Source organism: Eptatretus burgeri, chromosome 10 (assembly GCF_056783735.1).
Source record: "Eptatretus burgeri isolate ZD-2024b chromosome 10, Ebu_testis_v1, whole genome shotgun sequence".
NCBI lineage: Eukaryota > Metazoa > Chordata > Myxini > Myxiniformes > Myxinidae > Eptatretus > Eptatretus burgeri.
Window position 1 is genome coordinate 89,692,936 of NC_140970.1, and position 20,103 is coordinate 89,713,038.

The window sequence follows — 20,103 nt, forward strand, 5'->3', positions numbered from 1 at the left end:
ACTTGCCTATGTTTGGCTCCATTCATTGTTCCCTCTATCCTAACAAGTCTCCCAGTCCCTGCTGCTGAAAAGCATCTCCATAGCATGATGCTGCCACCACCATGCTTCACGGTAAGGATGGTGTTAAGGCCCTGTCACACCTTGACGATTTAGCCAGCGTATACCGACGTATGAAAAATTTGTCTAAAACGCTGGCACACGTCGAATACGTTATGGGTAAGTTTTGTATACGTTAAGAGCATGCTGGCATACGTCGTAGTATGCTGGCATATGTCGTAGTACGCCGAGCTCGTCGACAAATTTTAACATGCTTGAAATTTTTCGACGTATGCCAGCGTATGACTCACACGTTCCGCATATGCTGGCCATAAGTTGTAGGCACATTACACGATCGTTGACACACGTCGACACACGTTACTTGTAAGTTACTCATAAGTCGAAACACGTCGAGGTAATGTTTAGCATACCCGAAACTTATTTCTAACCTATGAGTAACGTGTTGTAGGCACGCTACGCGATCGTTGACACACGTCGACACACGTTACTTGTAAGTTACTCATAAGTCGAAACACGTCGAGGTAATGTTTAGCGTCAGTGTTCCAGACTCCCTGGTTTTTTTTTTTTCTTCGGTATGACGGTGATGTTGACACTTCGATTTCTAGTGCGGTTATAATATAATATAATTATTAGGCTGCCGCTCAACGATTTAAATCATAACCGCACTAGAAATCGAAGTGTCAACATCACCGTCATGCCGAAGAAAAAAAAAAAAGAAAAAAAAACCGGGAGTCTGGAACAATGACGCTAAACATTACCTCGACGTGTTTCGACTTGTGAGTAACTTACTAGTAACGTGTGTCGACGATCGCACAACGTGCCTACAACTTATGGCCAGCGTATGCGGAACGTATGTCATACATCGAAAAATTTTCAACATGCTGAAAATTTGTCGACGTACTCAGCCTACTACTACGTATGCCAGCGTGCTTGTTACCTTGTTCGCTTAATTGAAGCGTTTTTAACACAAAACCTTTTTAACACGTTTTAAACACAAAACCAAACTCCTATTATTGTTATTATATTAATACTGAAGGACCAATTTTGTGCTCCTCCTAGCGGTCGCGTCACGTTTTTCTCGGTACTGTGAGTTGGATTGAAAGAAACTAAGTACCTGTAAGAGTGCATCACACATAGTGGCAATAGTCAACTTTCAACTCTGAAGCAGAATAAACAGTTTTCGTTTTACATTCGTTTACATGGTGATGTGTGACGTCACCGCTGAGAGGTGCAAGGACGTCATGACATCATCAGTCATTCGCTGACGTCATTACATCTGTTGTCGACAGACATTTGACGCGGACTGTGCAACGGCACTAGACTGTGCATTCGAAGACTACACAACCATGTGTTAGATGGAGAAATCATTGATGGAAACAAACACTGACAGCGAGTTCTGATTCCACGGCTGAAGCTGGCACCATCGGATGTAGCATTGCCCTTCACACTAAAGAGAACACAATTCCCCATCCGGCTTGCATACTGCATGACCATTAACAAGGCGCAAGGACAAACATTTCGTAGAGTGGGAATATACTTACCATCTTCAGTTTTTTTGCAATGACAACTGTACGTCGCATTCTCGAGAGCCAGAAGTTTTGACACGGTATACGTCAAAGTAGACACGTGCACAAATCAGGGGACTTCTTCACAAGGAGTAGTGTACACCAAAAATGTTGTGTACAAGGACGTTTTGTAGGCCTCATTAGGTAAGGCCATGGAGTATGGAGTACATCGACTTGGATCCGGCTCTTACAAGAGCCGCCACTGGTTGTCATATTGGGCTCATGGAACGGAATCCGTCTGTGACGGGATTTCGGCTAGTTGTTATTATTATTATTATTATTATTATTATTATTATTATTATTATTATTACCCTACATGTGTGAATCAAAAGTGTGGTTGAAGAATTGGTTCAGTCTGTCTGGCTGTCGAGCAGTCAAACAAAATTTAAAATCATTCCAAAGAGGAAACTTACTATTTTTAGGGACATCATAAAGGATACAAACAACAGGCATGAATAACTCGTGTAACGTGTTACGACATAATATGACATTCAAGATGTTGCATTAACGATGGTGAAGGTCCAAAAAAAAAGTTTTTTTTCCTAGAGCCTTTAAAACTTTTATTTTACTTCACTTTAATTCCATACTTGAACACTGTAGAACATAAATCGCCTTGTCACTTCCCAAAACCTCCAGTTTAGCAGTATACGGACAACTATTACGCCATTTTATGCCATCTTGACCAATCAAATTTGCCGCTCCCGCTCAGTGTTGAGGAATATTGACATTCAGATAAAAGGCGGCTCTTAGGAAATATAGATCGTGCTTGGAAATGCAAGGCAAGAGTTAAAATGATCCTTCCCACGTCTCAAGACTGTGTTGGAGGGGTAAGGTGTTCAGTGACCTCTCCAGTTATTATTCTTTTTTCTTTTAATTATTACAATGAAATTCTTCACTGCACATTGTGCTGTCTGTTACATTTTTTTTTTAATCATAACTTGTGCTGAAGGCTGTATGAAATTTAAATGTATGTTGGATTTCTTTGTTTCTTTTTCTATTTCCTTGTTTTCATTTTAAAGGTAAATACTTACCACTTCAACTTATAAATTTCCAATCACCTGAATGATGCAGATTTGCTTAATATTTGTATCTCCAGGGTTTGAAGCTCCAAGCCTCAAGAGACCAAGTCGAGGAACTAAAGACAATCAGGTACATGAAGCATTCTCATTTGTTTTAAACAATAAACTCCATCAAGATAAGTCTTCTCTTTTTGGATCATCTTTCAATATGGGGGGGGGGCATAAATCCATTTGTACTCTCAGTGTTTTTTCTGAGACAGATACTTGTACTTTTTTGAAGAGCCAGAGAAGGTACAGAGAAGGTTAATGGGTTTGCAAGAAACAGATTGATGTGGTGAAGAGTCCTTCATCGGAGCATGCGAGAGAAAAAGACTGTTCCACATGTGGGAGAGAATGGGTATAAACAAATGGAGGTGAGCAATCAATTTGCATTTGGGAAGGTAATTAAGTAACAGCTTCTAGTAGAATGTGAGATGAGGAAGAAGAGGAGTCGGGTGGAGAGGTAAGAGGGGAGGTGGTGAAAGACCAGTATAGAGTCTGTAAAAGACTGCAAGGCCAACCTTTTTGTGACCAAGCTTGTGTTTTGTGTTTGTGATCAGGGGTATACACTGTGTGAAAAGACCAACCTTTTTGTGAACAAGCAAAAGAGCAGACCCTGAAATTCAGTCCTGTCATGAGATGTCATTGACACAAAGGGCCTTAATCCCTGTCACACCTTGACGATTTAGCCAGCGTATGCCAACGTATGAAAAATTTGTCAAAAACGCTGGCACACGTCGAATACGTATGGGTAAGTTTTGTATACGTTGAGAGCACGCTGGCATTCGTCGTAGTACGCCAAGCTGTTAGACAAATTTTCCATGCTTGAAATTTTTCGACGTATGCCAGCGTATGACTCACACGTTCCGCATAATGCTGACCATAAGTTGTAGGCACGTTGCGCGATCGTTGACACACGCCGACACACGTTACTTGTAAGTTACTCATAAGTCAAAAACATGTTGAGGTACTGTTTAGCGTACCCGAAACTTATTTCTAACTTATGAGTAACGTGTTGTTGGCACGTTACGCGATCGTTGACACACATGACTTGTAAGTTACTCATAAGTCGAAACGCGTCAAGGTAATGGTTAGCGTCAGTGTTCCAGACTCCCTGTTTATTTTTTTTTGTTTTTTTTTTCTTCGGTATGACGGTGATGTTGACACTTCGATTTCTCGTGCGGTTATAATATAATTAATAGGCTGCCGCTCAATGATTTAAATCATAACCGCACTAGAAATCGAAGTGTCAACATCACCGTCATGCCGAAGAAAAAAAAAAAAGAGAAAAAAACCGGGAGTCTGGAACAATGACGCTAAACATTACCTCGACGTGTTTCGACTTATGAGTAACTTACTAGTAACGTGTGTCAACGATCGCACAACGTGCCTACAACTTATGGCCAGCGTATGCGGAACGTGTGTCATACGTCGAAAAATTTTCAACATGCTGAAAATTTGTCGACGTACTCAGCCTACTACTAAGTATGCCAGCGTGCTTCAGCGTGCTCTTAACGTATACAAAACTTACCTACAATGTATTCGACGTGTACCAGCGTATTCGGCAAATTTTTCATGCGTCGGCATACGCTGGCTAAAACAACATCAAGGTGTGACAGCGGCTTGACACTTCAATGTCTAGTGCGGTTATGATTTGAATTGTCGAGCCGCAGCCTTTTAATAGGCTACGCCACGTGATCATCGGCGATACGCTGCTGCGCTATGCATAAGTTGGACTATCGTTGGGCATAGGTTGTGAACGCCGACAACACGCCCAGCATTCATTGATACAAGTTATCTATATGTTATCGAAACATTCCGTGTACGTTACTAATACGTTAGGCATACGTCCAACTCGTTATGAATACGTCCAAAACTGGAAAAAAACATCAATAGTTCAGCGTACGCCAGCGTTTTACATACATTTTGATAGCCATACGCTGGCTAAAACGTCAAGGTGTGACAGGGCCTTTAGATGGGTGATCAGCTGTGGTCGGTTTCCGCTAGATGTAGTGCTTTGCATTCAGGCCAAAGGGTTAAATTTTCGTATTATCAGACCACAGAATATTTTGCCTCATGCTCTCTCTCGGCCTTTCACTTGCCTTTTTGCAAATTCCAAGCGTGCTGTCATGTGCCTTTTTCTCAGGAGTGGCTTCCGTCTGACCACTCTCGCATCAAGCCTCCATTTGTGAAGTGCTGCAAAGACTGTTGTCCTTCTGGCAGGCTCTCCCATCTCAGTGAATAAACTCTGTAGTTCTGTCAGAGTGGTCATTGGGTTCTTGGTCACCACCCTGACCAAGGTCCTTTTTGCCTGGTTGCTCAGTTTGGTCGGACGGCCAGCTCCAGGAAGAGTCTGGGTGATTCCATATTCTTTCAATTTTCTAATGATGGAGCTCACTGTGCTCTTGGAAACTTTCAACACTCTAGAAATTATTTTATACCCTTCCCCAGATCGATGCCTCCTCACAATTCTATCTCTGAGTTATACGAACAATTCCTTGTACTTCATGGTGAAGTTTCTGCTCTAACATCTACTGTCAACTGTGGGACCTTAGAAAGATGTGTGTTTCTTTCTAAATCATGTCCAATCAATTGAATTGGCCACTGGTGGACTCCAATCAAGTTGTAGAGACATCTCAAGCATGATCAAAGGAAATTGGATGCACCTGAGCTCAATTTGGAGTGTCATAGCAAAGGGGTTGAATACTTGACATCGCATTCCATCATGGCCACGACGTAAGACATTTCAGATTTTCATTTTTAAATAATTTGTAAAAATTTCTAAAAACATGTTTTTCACTTTGTCATTATGGGGTATTTTGTGTAGATCAGTGACAAAAAAAATCTCAATTTAATCCATTTTAAAATCAGACTGTAACACGACAAAACTTGAGGGGTGTGAATACTTCCTGAAGGCACTGCAAGTCTTTAAAAGTTGATTTTGGCCTCAGAGTAGGTATAACGTTGGAGGGATTGAATTGCAACAAGGCTTTTGTGTGAAGATGTTTGAACAGGATTTAACTTGGTTGGAGATGTGTTTCCCTGGGACCACTACAAGCTGAGGTAAGATACCAAGGACAATGACATAAATAGACTCCACAACAACCACTGAGCAATGAAAGACATAAAAACACTTGATGCCTTTCCAGACACATACACACATCTAATTTGAGTGTTAAGCACAATATCTAGGGTTACCTCATTCAGTAGTTTTAATATATTGGTAACCTAAATGAATAATGTTGAATCAGCCGAAGCAACCTGTCTGGTTGTGGCAACCTCGTGTGCTTCCGTAAACCAGATCTTTTTATTTTTAAACAACCAGATCGTAAACCAAATTTTACATTCGCACCTTTTTATATGCAATATCTAGGCTCATGGAAGAGCGAGATCATCTGCACACTGATATTCCTGAGATTATGCGAATAATCCTACTATTAATTTGCAATTGGTCAATGGCTTTGAAACCAATACAAATTTTTATTATGGACCCTTGGCATCAAAAAGCTACATATATCGAACAAACAGTTTCAAATGCAGCAGTTCGCCGCCGTTAAAGCATTTAAATTGCATCAGATGTGGCAATAAATACGAATTGTTGCTCCTAGCTTGTTGGCTCGATAACAGAAGACGCCATTTGGATTTTTGCCACCCCATCCCTACCCCATTTGGAATCCCGTGTAGGCACGGGAAACTTGCTCGTTCTGCAAACGAGCGATTGATTCCTGATAGAACAGTCATGAGTTGTGGAAGGCTTTCCTGAACGATACCTCACAAAATGGAAAGCAGAATTCAAGCACAAGTGATTTAATGTCGGATGACTTTTATGAGCTCGATGATCAGACAGCCCAACAGATATCTACGCTTGCGAAAAGGTCAACACGATAACTTAAACGGCAACAATTACAAAATACTGGCAGGAGGTGTAGATGGTGCAATAAAGTAGAATGTCACACAGAAGTGTGAATTTGATCAAATGATGATGCTGATGTCGTGATACCTACTGGTGCTCTTTGACACTCGTATGGGCTGTCGAAGCTGATGTCACAATCAGTGTAACATGACTGATGTCGAGCTGTACCAGACTCTTAACAGAGCTTTGGTGCTGCCGAAGCAGTTTATTGGCATGGGTTACGCTGGGTGGTTTGTCCTCGTCTTCCCGACAGTCAGTCAGGGCAGGAATTTGTAATTTGTTCATGGTGCCGGCTATAGCTCGCTTACTCTTCACGAAGGACACCGTGTGATTTTTTACCTCCACTAAATCATGCTGGCAGATGGGACGCCCAGTTTAACGTCCATCCGATGGATGACACACACATTGATGCCTTGCACTGCCTGCACAACACCCGGATGACAGTTTATAGCTGGGCCGAGATTTGAACCCAAGATAGATGGCTCAGAGGCGAGTATGCAAGCCTCCATTCCATCCTGCCAGCTCTGCACCAAGACGAAGCTGCCATAATTACAGTACAGTAAAAACCAAAGGGTTACTTTCATGCTTGGGTGTTTTCATCATCCACTGCAACAAGAGATGTACACAGTTGGCTCGATCCCTCATGTTTGTTGATTAAACAAACTGATCAGATTGCAGTCATGAAATGTAACCATTCAATTCCAAGACGAGTTACTGTGAACCTATGCAATCAAACGAGGGAGCATAAGAAGATGCAGGTTGAGAGGAAAGCAAAAAAATTGCTGTTGAATCTCAAAAAAAGAAACTTAAAACATTACACACAAAGCAGACATATCTTATAAATATTTTCAGGGGTTTGTGTGTTTGTACATCATTCTTTCATGGCCAAACCATGGCACCAAGAAGCCCAAACGTTTGGGTGTAGGTACTTCAGAATCTGGGCAAGATTTTAAGCTGCCAGGCGTTACCTAGCCACCAAAGTCAATGGCCACCACCAAAGTCCATTTTCAGGCCACTAAAGGTCGCCATAAAGTGTATATTGGGATGTGGGGACAGGCAGTGCTGCCGATCCACAGGCAAAAGGTAACCACCACCATGAGGCCAATAACTCCATAGCTTTTCAATGTCCAACATGTCCCGACACCACCGCTGGGAAAAGCTCACCCAGCCAGGCAGCACTGGGTATCCCCACCCTCCCTCCAGGTAGTGCGAGGTAGCCCCTGCTAGTACTAAATACTGCAAAAGTAAAGAGCATATCACCTACCTATCCTTATTGATCTTTCGTTCAATAAGGGCATATTACAGCACATACAGATCTGGTACTAATCACGAGTATAAGACAGTATTATTCTCGTAGATTTGAACCACAGGATGGATGGATAAGGAAAGTTGGCAAGTCAGATCTATAAGTTTAGGACATGGACTGGGGGACTGGATCAGTGGAGTGATGTAAAGGAAAGTGCTTGTGGGCAAGCCAGACAACATTTCTGTGATCTAAATCATGATTCCAGTGGTGCATTTGGCTGAACACACTCATCAATTGTGGGTGTGATCTGCTCTTTTCAGTTTAGCACCCTGTGGCATGCATACTCCTCCCTGTGTTTCATTGCAGAATAGCCTGGAGGTATGTGCATTCACCTCTGAGCTGTCTCCTCTGGGTTTCAATCTCCACCCAGCTATAAACTGTCATCCTGACATTCAAGGTGTGCGCTATCCCTCGGATGGACGTTAAAATGGGCATCCCATCTGCCAGAATTAGTTATGGGACATTAAATATCCCATGGTGTCCTTGGCAAAGAGTAAGTGAGCTATCACCGGTACCCTAAACAAATTCCAAATTCCTGCCATAACCTATGGGGGGGGGGAGGGAGGCACTGCAACAACAGCATAGCTCTGCCCCAGCAAATGATGCTACCTGCAGCCACATACTGCATAAAAAAAAGAAGGAGGCCAGAAAACATAATCTTGAAAATCTCAGTGCAGAACTCTCCAACTAGTATCCTTCCTCAAAATCACCCCTTCTCCCTTCTATCTCCTCCCTCACCTCAAATGGTATAACCACAGACTCTGCTCAAGATAAGCAATATATCCAACTCAGTATTTGCCTCCAAATCTCATGTACCCAACACATGGCACTTTGTCTCCATCCAACCCCCTCATACACACACTCTGCAGGACTTTACATCATTCTCACCCAAGAAGGAAAATAAAGCTCTCACCAGTCTCGACCCTGCAGCAATGGGTGGAGATAACATCAGTGTCCATGTTCTCAAATCCTATTCTGCTGCTTTTGATTCTCCTCTTCTGACGTTTTCCAGCCTATCATACTCCTTTTGACACCTCTAGTTTGCCTTGAAGTCAATAAACGTACTCCCATTGCAGAATGGGTGCAAAAATAGATCCTCTTAACTACAGACCATGATGCTTACTTCACATTGCAAGCAAAGTTTTTTAATCCATCATTGCAGGCTGAGGTCAAGTCTTTCCTCTTTTACAACTCGCCTGATCTCTGAACATCAGTTTTGAGACCAGGCCAGTCACTCAACCCTAGAAATGCTGCTACTCCTCTTTCGCAGTCATGTGGCGGCCCAAGAAGGCATCAGCAGAGAAACTGTAATCACTCACTTTTCCCCTCACATCAGCACCATTAATGAGTTGAAAATGAGCTTCAGTCAGCAATCTTGGTCCACGTACAAGAAATAATTAACATTAAATGGGAGTTTCCAACATTCGTTTTAACGTGTTCATCTATTTGTGGCTGATGTGCTGCATGTTATGTTTCTCTGCACAGAGATGTAGATAAAGAGCAAATACTTTTACGATTGATTTTTGATCGAAGTGAAGGATTTAAGATCTCTTTGTGGTTGACTATTTTATCGAGTTGAAGAATTTTAATAATGTATGCTTCCTTGTGATTGAATCATAGCAAGAAGGACATTTGCACAATCAGGAGTGTGGCAATTAATGTCTTTGGGATAATCAGTTGGATATCTGGGACGATGTCGAAGCTCAACTTGCGACCGACAGTACTCGCAGATGCACCTTGAACCGTGTAGCACAATGTCCCAAAACCAAACCACCCAGCTGCAATGTCATGTAAAACCTCAAACACACGTGATATGAATATGGGAATCAGTTCAGTGTGAAATATAATTCTAGCCTGTATTTGATTGAAGATCATTGGAATCTCTTGCGATGAAGCCGAGTCTATGGGCCTTTCACTTCGCCATTGCCGACAGGTTGGTGGTCTTTCTGTCTTTTTCTGCCTCATTTCTGGTCGTGTACTCTCTGTCCTCTCCATGCTTTATCACACTCAGGGATCTGCAGGACACACGGTGTCCACCAGCAACTCCATCCCAGTAAAACTGCCTAAATTCAGAACCACTGCTCACCTCCACTCATATATTACTCTCTTTACCCATCTGTGGAACAACCTTCCACACTTTCTTCATTTTCATTCTTCCCTCCAGGTCTTCAAGACAGCTGTTCACCATCATCTCAAGTCATCAGGTATGGGAGCATGCGCCGGAGCAGCGCGTCACTGCATCCACTTTCCGCCGGTACTCCAGGGGCCTCTGTCTGGCCATCCCACAGGCAGATGCCTGGCCAATCCCCATCTCCTTGAGATTCTGATCAAGCTGCTGCAACCACGAGGCACGTGGTCAGCCCATTGGTCTCCTCCACTCATACGACTCCCTCACTGAGAGAATCTGGTGCGCAGGATCGGCGTCAGGAAAACGAGCCACATGTCCACACAGCCGCAGCTGATGTTCACGGACAATGCAGGTAACAAATCTCATCTGAACCACTCTCGGCAACTGCTCGTTGGACACAAAGTCCGATGAGCGATAGCTAAGGATTCTCCGAAGAGACCTGGTACCAAAGGAATAGTCCCCATCTCAGATCCCTGGTCAGACTCCAAGTCTCACATCTGTAGAGCAAGACGAGAACCACCAAGTATCTGAAGATTTGGACTTTCGTCCGCCTACACAGCTACCGACAGTGCCACACCCCATGATCCAGTGAATCCATGACTCCACAGGTCCGACTCAGACATCTATTGCCTCTGGGTCACAGCCAGCAGAGATGTGAATATCACTGCCAAAGAAAGTGAATCTCTCCATGACCTCAACATCCTCACCACAAACAGGTACATACAAGAAAGCAGTATCAAAGATGTCATTGAAAGACTGGATCTTAGTTTCGACCAAGGAAACCCATAATCCCAGTGGCTCCGACTCCTCATTCAGCACCTCGAGGGTCCCCAAAAGGATATCTAGAGTTTCCGCAAAGATGACTGCATCATGTGCAAAATCAAGGTCAGAGATATTGACATTCCCAAATGATGCACCACAGCTTAATCTCTCCGACATCCTCCCCAGAATCCAGTCCATACAAGTGCTGAAAAGTGTGGGGGCCGGTACACACCCCCTAACGAACTCCAGTAACAACTGAAAATAAGTCAGAGGTGGTATCACCACATCTCACAGCATTCTCAGTAGCAGAGTATAGTTCAGACATCAGATTGATCAGTTTTGGTGGCACCCCGTGAAGACCAAGAATCCTCCAGAGGGCATCCCGATTCACTGAATCAAACGCTTTACAGAGATCAACATAGGCTGCAAGCAGCCCCTGCTGAAACTCTCATTTGCGTTCGGTGAGGATCCGAAGAGTAAGGATACAGTCAATCCTTGACCTCTTTGGTGAAAAGCCTGACTGCTCTGGATGCTGGTGCTCAAGAAGATGGTGGTGAACCCCATCAAGAATTATCCGAGCAAAGACCTTGCTCGGCACTGAGAGCAGCGTCACCCCTCGGTAGTTGTTGCAGTCTTAGCAATCACCCTTCCCTTTTCAGAGAGGGACAACAAGGCCCCTCTTCCAGACAGTTTGGATGATACCTGTGTTCCAGACAGAGCACAGAACTGCATGCAACGACACGAGTCCTGCATTTCCACCAGTCTTGAGAAGTTTTTTTTTTTAGTTTTTTTTTGTACACCTTGGTCGAGGCTCGTATGAGAGCTAACACACAACTCACAGCAAGGGGGCATGAGACAAGAAGGGTGGGAGTGGGAGGGACAAAACAGTGGGGAACAGACACATTAGGTGAATTGTGGAAGGGAGAGGGATGGGGATGGGACGGGGAACATGGCGAAGAGAAGATGGACATTTCAGGAACTTTCAGGAAGGAAAGCAGGAGAAATGAAGGAAGTGGGCTTGGGTGGATTATCGGGGGTAGAAAAGATCGAGGATTTGGATGGGGGAAGATAAGAGGTGGTGGTGAACAGCTGTTTTGAAAGCCTGGAGGGAAGAATGGGAAAGAATAGAGTGAGGAAGTTTATTCCAAAGGCGGGAAAAAAGAGGAATGAAAGAGTGAAGATGAGCAGTGATTCGTGATTTTGGTAGTTTTACCAGAAGGGGGTTGTTGGCGGACCTTGAGCGCCCTGTGGAAATGTGGTGGGGACAAATCGCAGAGAGAGCAGGGGGGGCAAGGCTGGAGAGGAGTCGGTAGAAGACAAAGACCACCGACCAACCTGCGGTGATTGAGTGAGAGGCCCAAAGACTCTGCTTCATTGCGGGAGATACCAATGATCCGAAATGCCTTGGTTTCTACAGCGTGAAGCCGAGAAAGTTGGGAGGCAGGAGCACCAGCCCAGAGGGGAGAACAGTACTCCATCAGGCTGCGAACAAAAGCGTTGTAAGTGGTCAGGAGCTAAGGTGGGCCGAGGAAGGACTTTGCACGATGGAGGATTCCCAGTCAGCGACTGGCTTTGGAGGCGAGGTTTGAAATGTGGCATTTCCAGGAAAGGTCATGGCAGATAGTGACACCCAGAAGCTTGAAAGAAAGGACTTCTTCCAGAGGATTGTTCAGAAAGTGGATGGGGGGGGGTTCTAAACTGTCCTTTCGAAGAGACAAAGTGAGAGTGTGAGATTTGTCCGGATTGAAAGACATGTTCCACGTGTCGGACCAGTTTGTGATTTTATCCAGATCTGCAGTGAGCGAAGAAGCTGCTGCTTGTCGGTCTGAGGGATGACCGATGGTACGGCAGAGGGTGGAGTCATCAGCAAAGAGATATAGAGGATTTTCCAGAGAGTCGGAGAGATCATTGATGAAAATCAGAAAAAGAACAGGGCCCAGAACGCTACCTTGAGGAACTCCAGCCTGGACAGGAAGAGGGGATGAAAGAACTCCATTTAGGGCCACACGTTGACTGCGACAGGAGAGGAAGTCTGCGAGCCATGAGTGGAGATGGCCTTGGATACCATAGGAAGAGAGTTTGGTGAGCAGGGCAGGGTGCCAGACTGTGTTAAAAGCATGTGATATGTCCAGGGATACGGCTCGGATTTCCTGTCTGGCATTGAGGATCTCCATCCATTATTGGGAGAGCAGAGGCAGCATATCCAGGGTAGAGTGACCTGGTCTGAAACCAAATTGATGATCGGAAATCAAGCCATTGGAGAAGAGGAAGGATTTAATGTCTGAAGCGATGATGGATTCCATTACATTGCTGATGATTGGGAGAAGGCTGATTGGTCTGTAGTTGCAGGGATCTGTTTTTGCACCTTTTTTATGCAGGGCAGTGATGTTTGCCGATTTCCAAGCAGATGGCAGATGACCTTGAGCAAATGAAAGGGTGAATAGAACAGAGAGAGGGTGAGCAAGAGCAGAAGAGCAGGCTTTGAGGACACGTGGGCTGAAGCCATCTGGACCGGTTGCAGAATACGAGTCGTGGTTTGACAGCAAGCTCTCCACCTTGTCAGGAGAAAAGGACACAGAGTCCAGGGACAGTTGGGTGCGACTGGGTAAGATGGGTAGAGAAAGTGATGGTTTTGGACACAAGATTTAGCTGCAAACACCGAGTGTGGGCATTCAGCTTTTTCACGTGCGGTATCAGCAGTGCGGCCATTTGAGGTAAGGGGGTGGGGGGGATGGAGCCGGGGAACATACACCAGAAACAGATTTGATTAGACGCCACCAGGATTTTGAGGAGGGAGAGAGAGGTTTGAGAGTTCAGACTTGAGATTAGAAAGATGTTGTTTTCTCGCTCTCCTGAGGGTAGATACACACTTGTTCCGAACTTTATGGAAGGAACTGAGATTGCCCTCAGTTGGGTTTGCTTTCCATGAGGCAAAGGAAAGTTGTTTCAGGACAACTGCCTCATCACAAGCTTCAGTGAACCAAGGGGCAGGAGGAAGGGTAGGACAACTGAAGATGAGAGGGGATAAATCTGTGCATGAGGGAGAGCAAGTTTCTTTGAAAGAATTCCCAGGATGAGTTGATGTTGGAGAAAGTAGCGACAGGAGACCAGTCTAAGTTTGATGGCTGCTTGGAGACCCTGCCAGTCGGCTTGAGTGAAATGCCAGACTCGACGGCGGTGAGGTGGTTCTCTGATAATAGCCAGAGAGATGTCCACTTTGACAAGGACGTGGTCAGAAGAACCGATTGGAGTGGAGGAAGAGCAGCAGATATTGTCAGGGAAATTTGTCAAAATCAGATCCAGAAGAGATGGAGTACCATTGGTTGAGATCCGGGTCGGGAAGTTGACCGATTGAGTCACTCCCAATGAGTCGCAGAAAGCTTTTGCTGAGGTGCCATGACAGGTGAGAGAGGTACCCACACCTAGCCAACTGGCATGATGACAATTGAAGTCGCCACATATGAGGAAGAGAGAGTTTGGATGAGAAGATTGGTTCTCAGGGACTTTTGGGTCCTTGAGGTCCTCAGGGTCTTGTGGGTCTAAAGTGTCTTCAAAGTTCGAAGGGGTCAAAAGGTACATTCCAATAGTGTGTAATTAATGAATAGATGTATGTAATTAATAGACAAAAAATATCACACACACCTCATCCATTTATATTAGATTAGCAAACCATTAATAGTAAAATAAACAAACACTACTTCACAGCCTATTGGTGAACGACAAGAACTACTCAGTTCTCCTGCAAACCTTCAGTGAGAATTTGGGTAATCCATCAATGATGAGGTAAGTAGAATTCTGAATGTTTTATAAGAAGGGCCAAGTTAATCGTAATAGGTACTTATTTAATATGGACCTTTAATTAGGGCAGAGTTCATCCTGATGGTATTACATTAAATGTGAAAAGCAACCTGGCCTGGATTTTTTCTACATCACATCTGAGAAGGCTGCAACGATTTCCCATTTCATAAAGATACAGATAACTGCAATTGGGTTTTTTTGTCCTGTCAATGTTTTGTCTTAATTCAAAATGTTAACCTTAGTCCTTCTATGTTTGAGATTAAGTCTTCAGAAGGCCACATTATTTTCTTTATAAATGTGAATAACCTCACAGGTATTTTAATGTCAATGTTATGCAGTGATACTGGTTATGCAGTGATCTCCCCAAAATATTTTTAGAGCCAAAAACATGACTTCGACCCCAACAACATTGCGAAAAATAAATAAATAAATAAATAAATAAATACATAAATTCACCCATCATTGGAAAAATGTAAAATGTGTGACAAGGTTTGCAAACTACCTTGAAAATATAACTAGAAAATAACAAATATCGATGTCAAGTTTCACCTCATAGTCAGGAAAAATCTCGATGGAAAATGATGTTTCATCAATTGTTTGTTGAACCAATAATTAATTAACCCGTGACCACAAAATCTATGATTACGGCTACTATTACTACTACTACTACTACTACTACTACTACTACTACTACTACTACTACTACTACTACCACCCCCTCCCAATTCCAGTATCTTGCTCATGCCTAAAAATATTTTAATGAAGATTTAAGAGCACCCTCTAGCGTTCAGCATGGTCTACTGTCCAGGCAATGCACAACAACAAAATAACTCTGGATTTTACCTTATATGACAAGACCTGCACTTCCTCTTTGGCCATAGAAGCACTCACTCACTTAACAACTTAGTCATGAGTTTTATTCAATGGCTGAAATGAATATTGAAAATATTTTTTTAATTATATCCTGCATCATTCCTTATATAAAGTTGATATTTTTTTATTCACAAAATGGAATTGTCCACCAAAAGTTACGACTACTACTACCACTACTACTACGACGACTACTACTGTCCGCAAATAAATCCCACCTTCTTAGGGGTCGGCCAGGGAAGGTTCTTGGCCCAAATCCTACTTGAACTGAGGCTCGGCTTGAGGTTTGACTGAAGGTGGAAGGAATTTGCAATTCGGCCATTGTGTCGGCGATAACTACCCTATTATTCACAAAAAACACCCAGTCCATTAGCTAATGCTATCAAATGGGACACCCAGCTTAATAAACCAATGTCACCCGCAGGATGACCCGTATCTTGCCAAAAGGTGACCACGTGTGACTTCTTTAAGGTCACACTGAGGTGAACAGAGCTGCTATCCACCAGGAGCGACTCCTTGAGGAATATCTGCCTACGAGAGATCCCGATGAAAATCGTTCTACAGAGTAACCATGAAAAATATGCGTTTGCCTCATAACGTCACCAAATGACGTCATAATGTCTCAAGCTTGACATATCTAGAAAGCACTCATCGAGGTGTTCAATTTGAGGTACTACACGATATGGTTCCTAAAACTTGAAAATTTGACCTTGGGGTCAAATATGTTTGACCTGCGGCGCTAACCATGAAGGTCAAGGCCAATCGCCACCAAAAATTAATCAGCTGAGCGCCAGACCATGAACTATATTCCCATGAAGTTTGAAGACGATCCGATCAAAATTACTCAAAAAATAAGGGTTTCGTCGACTCCCCTGATTTGCGACAAAGTGACCTTGACCTTTGACCTTCAAAATTGTGTGCACTGAAAGGGACCTCTATAGGCCTCTGATATGTGAAGTTACAAAAATTTCCAATGATAACTGTGCTCTGCAGAATTTTTTTATATGTGATTACAGACAAACAAACAAACAAACAATAAAAAAATAAAAATAAAAATAAAAAAACACATACAAGCTGACTAACATATCTTGCAAAAACTTCGTTTTGGCAAGATAATAATAATCCGAGTGACGTGCACACTTTGTGATGCAACACCCACCATGTGAAGCACCAATCCGACAGTTTAATGCTGAGGCTGAGAGTCAAACCCAGGCTAGACAGCTCATAGGCGAGTGTGCATAACTCAAGGCCATCCTGCCAGCGCACGCAAGCACAGTAAGGTTTCCTGTACTCCTGCTGACATGAAAATTAAAAAGGAAAATCAAATTTGTTAAAGGTAGGCCAAAGAACATTGATCATCAGGAAGGTAACACCAAAAAAAGGCAAGTTGTGTGGCCAAAAATAGGATTGGTCAAATAGGGGAAAAAAATTTAGATGTTTTTATGTTATTAAATAGTAGATTCCTTTTCCATCCAATGCCTATATATAAAAATCTGTTGCACCATATTTCCATGATCGTATCCACAGAAATATCTGCACACATATTTAGTATGGTTCCAACCCGACATCATATTCCAGAGGTCAAGTCTTCCCCGCTGACGGACCTCTGGTAGCTTGTACATGTTGCTGCATTTGAGCCTGGAGAGCAACTTGGGTTCTTCCAGACATCCTTGTTCTTTGTTCCTTTCATATACTTCTTTCTAATTTTTTTCACAATGCTCTTGATTTTTCTTCTCTTTTACTCTATTCCTCTCTTTCGTTATCTATCTCTCTAAAGCAGTGATTCTTTACCAGGGGTAAATTTACCCCATGGGGGTAAACATTTACATGGCAGGGGGTAAATATATCATTCCTGAAAATTAAGTATCAATTCTGAAATACACTATACCTGATCAGCCTGTTTTAGAAAAATTATGGCTGTCATTGGCATAGATCCTGGGGGGATAGGTGGGATGCACCCCCCCCCTTTTGATGCAGGATGGGGAGGATGAACTATCTTTCATACACCCCTAAAATTCCTTTGTTTTTGATAATAAAATCATATATATATATATATATATATATATGTATATATATATATATATTCCTTCAAAATTTATGAATCATAAAAACAAAACTGTTGATATATTTGTATACTTTGCTTGCAACACTACAATGATGATGTACTTTTTTATTCATACATCATTCTCATTTTCTAACTCAATGTCGCTATTTTTATTATGATTATGCTGATAGTAACTCTTTAGTTTTCGTTATTTGATACATCATGTTATGACGATTTTTCTTCGCAACTTCAGACAAAATCAATAACATTTATCGTTGTGATGTGAGACAGACAACACACAATACATTATAACATAGACTCTCACATTCTATACTATTTATTATATACAGACTCAAAAATCAAACCCCCCCCCCCCAACCGCAATTTTCACTTTTTTTTCTTTTTTCTTATGAAAAATAGTTTTGGGGGTTTTTGAGGGTCAGGAATTGTTTTTTAGCCTTATTTTTTTGTTCAAAATAAGTTTTTATCTGTTTTTTTTGCACCTGGACAAAAATAGATAATTTTTTCTGCGTTCGTTTTTTGACAAAATTGTATATACTAGTGCGGGCCCGTAGGTGCGGCCCCATAGGTGTGTGCCCGTATGTGCATAAATGACGACTGGATTGGGGCATTTTTTCACCCCCCGCCCCTCTCTCACCCCCTTTCTCGTGCCAGTAGTCTCTCTCGTGGGTGAGGCGTGCCAGTATGTGCAGCTTCGTTCCTTCACTCTCGTAAACGATGACTGGATTGGGGAATTGTTTCAATTAGGTCGGCGAAGTGAGTACCAGTGTACTGGGCCCGGTGTATGCCCCGGTTAGAATAGGTGTACCATATCCCTGTGTCATACGAGGCGACCAGGGTTGCATCAGGAAGGGCATCCGGCGTAAAAACTAAGCCAAATCACTATGCGGATCATACGGATGATCCGCTGTGGCGACCCCTAACGGGAGCAGCCGAAAGAAGAAGATATATGTATATATAATTATTCATTTAAAATTTACGTTAGGGGTTAGAGTTAAATACTCACTCAAATGTATTTATTTTATTTTATTTAAGTTGGGGTGAAATACTCACTCAAATATAAGTTAGGATTAAATACTCACTTAAATGTATATATTTAAAATTTAGGTTAGGGTTAAATAAGCCTCAGAGAGACAGAGAGAGAGAGAGATATGTAGTCCCGATCGCGTACGGTTTTCGTTCTGGACATGTCCACTCAGGCCTAATGAATGTGCGTAGGCGTGTGTGTGTGTGTGTGTGTGTGTGTGTGTGTGTGTGTGTGTGTGTGTGTGTGTGTGTGTGTGTGTGTGTATGTGTGGGTGTGTGTGTGTGTGTGTGTATGTCTCTCTGTGTGTGTGGATGTGTGTGTGTGTGTGTGTGTGTGTGTGTGTGTGTGTGTGTGCACGTGAGTGTACACCTGTGTGTTTGTGTATGTGTCTGTGTGTCTATGTGTGTGCATTTGTGCCTCAGCTTCTGCTGTGTGTCGACATTATTATTTTAAAAATCAATTTCATATTTCAGTGAATGGAAAAATGTTATATTATAATTAATTCATGATTATTTATTTTCAGATTTTGGCATGTCTAAAAAAACGTACATACCTGGATTCATATTGTTAAGGAAATGGCCCTTATTGGACTACTAAATATAGGATTAGCTTAGTTCCCCCATTAAATGCATGTATAGCTAGGTTGTTTGGTAAAAAGGACGTTATATGTGTGTCGGGAGAGTAAAAGGCTGTTTTATTGTCTGTGCGGTGGTGGAGGACCGAGAGATCCCTCTTATTCCTATCCCATCCCAGAATAGGCCCCTCCTAGTCGGCTGAGGGGGTGTGGCCTGGAGAGGGTGTGGCTAGAGGGAGGAAGTGATGCGAAGGGGAGGGGTTTTTGTTCAGCTTCGCTGAGAGAGGCGTGCTCGTGGAACGAGAGAAAAACGAAAGGAAAAAGGAGTTCTCAGTTTGGAAAACTGCAGTTGCTGGGAGAAGGCGTCCTCGTGTGTCCAAAGAGCGAACGAGAGAGCAGCCAAGGACCTCGTGAACAACTTCAGTTTGGCAGTTTGGAAAACTGCAGGTGGTTGAGAGGCTGCTCGTGTGTCGAAGGAGCGAACGATGCGAGGGAACGAAGGCTTCGTAAAGAGGTTCAGTGTGTGGAGAACAGTCGCTCTCGAGAGGGTGCTCGTGTTTCGAAGCGAGCGAACGTAAGAGAGGCTGCTTGCACGTCAAATTGGCGATCGACTCTAAGGAAAGAAAAGGTGATTCGACAGAGAGAGGAACTGAGAGGACGAAGCAGAAGTTGGGCTTCGAGGCGGGAAGGCAGGAGAGGAGATGCCGGAGCCTCTGACGGTCCCTGCTCACACCAACGGCTCGACACGGTTGCCGATCCGCTTGCCGGAGCCCGGCACCTCGATTTGGGCCTTGTCTGGAGAACAGGCCAGGCCTGGATTTGTATGCTGGACCGTAAGAGATTGGCTGAGGCCCATCGTCAACATTGCGTGGGGCCAGAACGCGCTGAGGAGGGCGTGCGCACGCGGTGACTTGAGATGGAAGACTACGGCGCCGCCATCTTGCCACGCGGCGCGTTTCAGCTGGGAGTTCGAATCCATG

General features: G+C 43.4%; 1 protein-coding gene across 6 annotated transcripts in view; it reads right to left on the bottom strand.

Annotated features, from left to right (window-relative positions):
- The window catches only part of LOC147019074 (protein kinase C iota type-like), a 186,643-nt gene that overhangs the window by 130,930 nt on the left and 35,610 nt on the right, over window positions 1-20,103 (bottom strand). The window lies entirely within an intron of this gene.